This window comes from Nicotiana sylvestris, chromosome 11 (assembly GCF_000393655.2).
Source record: "Nicotiana sylvestris chromosome 11, ASM39365v2, whole genome shotgun sequence".
Lineage (NCBI taxonomy): Eukaryota > Viridiplantae > Streptophyta > Magnoliopsida > Solanales > Solanaceae > Nicotiana > Nicotiana sylvestris.
This window is the reverse complement of record NC_091067.1, coordinates 143,264,299-143,269,212: the sequence shown is the minus strand read 5'-3', so window position 1 is coordinate 143,269,212 and position 4,914 is coordinate 143,264,299.

The following is a 4,914-nucleotide window of genomic DNA, read 5'->3' as shown; positions in this document are numbered from 1 at the left end:
GAACCTAGAGCTCTGATACAAATTTATCATGACCCTGGTTCTCCCTCCGTGAACCATCGTGATGGCACCTAGTCTCTACGACTAGGTAAACCTAAATTGCGGAAGATAAACCAATTTGCAGAATAAAAATAATTTAAAACAGAAATAGAGTGATATAACAACGTTTAAAAGTGCTTCTTGGTATACACAATATAAATTCTCGAAACTAATACAGTTTCCCAAAACCCGAAAACCTATGAATCACAATCTACGAATATAATAAAGTGTTCTAACTCCGGAATGTCTACATTAAAGAAAAGATAGAAGGGCTGTCACTACAAGATAGAATGGAAAGGGACTCCTCGGTTACGAACGTAGCAGATGTACCTCGAAGTCTCTGGAGCAGTTGCCTCGCCTCAAGGGTGATAAGATTGAGTCGCAGTACCTGGATCTGCACATGAAAATATGCGCAGAAAGGGCATGAGTACACCACAGCGGTACTCAGTAAGTGCCAAGCCTAACCTCGGTCAGGTAGTGACGAGGAGGTCATGGCCCTACTAAGATAAAATAAAAATATAAGATATGTTAGTATAAGATAAGTAGTACAGTTGAAAACTAACAATAAGAATTTAATACGAGAAAACAAGGAATTCAATAACTGAAACAGAGGCAAAACCAATCACAAGGAGATAACCGGGGATCTCTCAGTATCCCGAGGATCTCTTAGTACCCTCAATATATATGTCAGGGATCTCTTGGTATCTCAAGGATCCCTCGGTATCCTCAATATGTGCTAGGGATCTCTTGTTATCCCAAGGATCTCTTGTTATCCCCAATATACGTGCTAGGGATCTCTCGGTATCCCGAGGATCTCTTGGCATCCTCAATATCCATGCTAGGGGTCTCTCAGTATCCCACACCTCAGCTCAAATCATAAATACGTGCAGCGGATCTCCCGGGATGTCGTCCTGTAGTCCTAAAGTAAAACACGCAGCATCAACAAAAGGAACACTCATTTAAGCTTAACTCCGTACCAAGTAAACAGGTAATTCTAACCTAACATGCTTCACGTAATACAATTAAGGCTGTTTAAGCAAATAAACAGTTAAGTCAATGAGACATGCTTTTCTTAGCTAACAACAGTTTTAAATTGCAAGTAAAATGAAACAGGAGAAAAAGGAACATAATTGAAATTACTTAAAGAAAATTGAATTTTCAACAATTAGCTCAAGTACACACTTGTCACTTCACATACAGGGTATTTCAATTATCAAATATACCAAATCCTAAGGGCAAGGTCCCCCACACAAGGTTAGGCAAGTCACTTACCTCAAACCAGCTCAAATCAATCCGAAACCATGCTCTTGCCACGAGTACTCGACTGCAAATGGCCCAAATCTATTTAATTCAATTTCATAATGTAAATAATACTTCAAGTAACTAATTCTACAATTAAGTTCTAAGCTAATACGCAAAATTAGGTAAAATGACCAAAATTTCCCTCAGGCCCACGTCTCAGAATCGGGTGAAATTTACATTTTCAGAATACTCATACTCTCAGAGTCTATACATAACAAGAACACTGAAATCAGAGCTCAATTGGCCCCTTGAATACCCATTTTAAGGTCTCTTAATCTCAAGCCCTAATTAACCATTTTCCCAAAATTTTCACCACTAATTAGGTATTTAATCACATATAAACGAGTTATGAAGTCAAAAATGTTACCTCCAAGTGATTCCTCTTTGGTTCCCTCAAAAATCACCCTCAAAAGCTTCAATCCCGTTCAAAATGGTGGAAAAATGAAGAAGGGCCGCGAATGGCTATTTAAATACTGCCCATATATTCCTTCTTCGCGAACGCGGAAGACCCCTCGCGTTTGCGAAGCAAAATTTCACTTGGGCCAGATTTCTTCATCGCGTACTTCATCGCGAACGCGATGCCCGGTACACGAACGCGATTCACAACTTCCTCCTCCTATACGAGCGCGTAGGTATAGAACTCCCAGCTTCGCGAACGCGGTAGACACTTCGCAAACATGAAGCACAAATTCCTCACCAACCCGAGCTCCTCTTTGCGAATGCGATACCCCACTCGCGAACGCGAAGAAGGAAACCAGAACTGACTGCTGCAACATTTTCTGCAATTTCCTAAGTTCCAAAAATGACCCGTTGAGCATCCGAAACACACTCGAGGCCCTCAGGACCTCAACCAAACCTACTACCATATCCTATAACATCAATAAAACTTGTTCCAACCTTTGGAACACTCAAAACAATATCAAAACACCAATTTAGCATCGGATTCAAGCCTAAGAACTTCAAAACTCTCAAAATACGCTTTCAATCAAAAAGTCTATCAAACCTCGTACGAATGACCTGAAATTTTGCACACACGTCATATTCAACACTACGGAGCTACTCCAACTCCCAGAATTCCATTTCGACTCTCAGATCAAAATCTCACTATCGAACCGAAAATTTCAAAAATTCAACTTTCGACATTTAAAGCCTAAATTGGCTACGGACCTCCAAAACACAATTCGAACACGCTCCTAAAGCCCGAAATCACCCAACGGAGCTAAAGGAATCATCGGAATTCCATTCTGATGTTGTCTTCATACTGTTCCGACTACGGTTAAATTTTTAAAACTTAAGCTCTCATTTAGGGACTAAGTGTCTCAAAACTCTACGAAACTCCAAATAAACACTCCCGACAACTCACAATAGTAGAAACAAATATGGGGAAAAAAGTTAATTGGGGATCGGGGCATCAATTCTTAAGACGACCGGCTGGGTCGTCACAAAAAGGAGACTAAACCCAGTAATGCAGGAAGTCGTCAAGAAAGAAGTGGTGAAACTTCTAGCAAAAAGTATCATTTATCCAATATCTGACAGTCTTTAGGTAAGTCATGCACAAGTAGTACCAAAGAAAGGAGGTACAACAGTAATAAAAAATGAATATAATGAACTCATACCTACTAGAACAGTCACAGGATGGAGAGTATGTATCGATTACAAATGGCTTAATGATGCCACAAGGAAAGATTATTTTCCTTTGCCCTTTATTGATCAAATGCTTGAAAGAGTTGTAGGCCATGATTTTTACTATTTTCTTGACGGATATTCTGGGTATAATCAGATACCAACTGCTCCAGAAGATCATGAGAAAACCACATTCACATGCCCACAAGGTACGTATGCTTACCGAAGAATGCCATTTGGATTATGCAATGCTCCTACTACATTTCAGCATTGCATGTCAGCAATTTTCTCAGATATGACTGAAAAGTTTCTTGAAATATTTATGGATGATTTTACACTTTTTGGTAAGACATTTGAAGATTGTCTCTATCATTTAACTTTGGTGCTTAAAAGATGTGAAGAGACAAATTTAGTTCTTAATTGGGGAAAATGTCATTTCATGGTAACAGAGGGAATTGTTTTAGGACATAAAATTTTTGCTAAAGGAATAGAAGTTGATAAGGCTAAAATTGATGTTATAGCATGATTACCTCCTCCTACCACTGTTAAAGGCAATAGAAGTTTCTTAGGGCATGCAGATTTTTATAGAAGGTTTATAAAAGATTTTCAAAAATCTCAAAACCTCTAACTAACCTACTGATGAAAGATGTAAAGTTTGAATTTTCAGATGATTGCAGAAAAGCATTTGAGATTCTCAAGAAACAATTGACTAATGCTCCAATTGTTGTTTCTCCTGACTGGAGCCAGCCCTTTGAAATAATGTGTGATGCAAGTGATACAGCAGTAGGAGTAATATTGGGACAAAAGAGAGAAAAGATTTTCAGGCCTATTTACTCCGCCAGCAGAACACTTAATGAAGTTCAAAAGAATTATGCTACAACTGAGAAGAAGCTACTAGCAGTAGTATTTGCGTTTGACAAATTTCGTTCCTATTTGATAGGAACAAAGGTTACAATTTATACTGATCATGCAGCTTTAAAGTACCTCTTAGCAAAGAAAGATGCTAGACCCATATTGCTAAGATGGATACTCCTTTTGCAAGAATTTGATCTTAAAATAAAAGATCGAAAAGGTTCTGAGAATCAGGTAGCTGATCATTTATCTCGTTTGGAAAATCCTCCCACTGAGATAAAAGATATCAAAGAGGAAATTTCCTGATGAACATATATTTTCAGTCATAACCATTATAAATCGACCACCTTAGTTTGCTGATATTGTCAACTATTTGGCTGGAGGATGGATTCCAAAAGATTTTTCTTATGAACAAAAGAAAAAACTTAAAAAAGAAGCAAGACATTATTACTGGGAAGATCCTTACTTGTTTAAATTTTGTGCAGATGACATAATCAGGAGATGTGTACCGGAGACAGAAATGAACAACATTTTAAGTTACTGCCATGATGGTGCTGTAGGAGGACACTATGGAGGAAGAAAGACAACAACTAAAGTACTTGAAGTTGGATTTTTCTGGCCTACCCTATTCAAAGATGCAAGGAATTATGTCGCCACTTGCGATAAATGCCAGAGAATCGGTAACATTTCAAAAACGGACGAAATGCCTCTTAATTCTATTTTCGTGTGCGAAATCTTTGATGTTTGGGACATTGATTTTATGGGTCCTTTTCCTCCTTCAAGTGGCTATGAATATATTTTAGTAGTTGTTGACTATGTTTCAAAATGGGTAGAAACAATTGCTACTAGAAAAAATAATGCTTATATTGTTTGTGCTTTTCTCAAGAATTTTTTTTTCTAGATTTGGAACTCCATGAGTTATAATAAGTGATCAAGGAACTCATTTTATAAACAGAAAATTTGCTAGTTTGTTACTAAAATATGGAGTAACGCATAAAACAGGAACCCCATATCATGCTCAAACAAGCGAGCAGGTAGAAGTTTCCAACAGAGAATTAAAAAGAATTTTAGAAAAAACTATTGGTTCTTCTCGAAAAGATT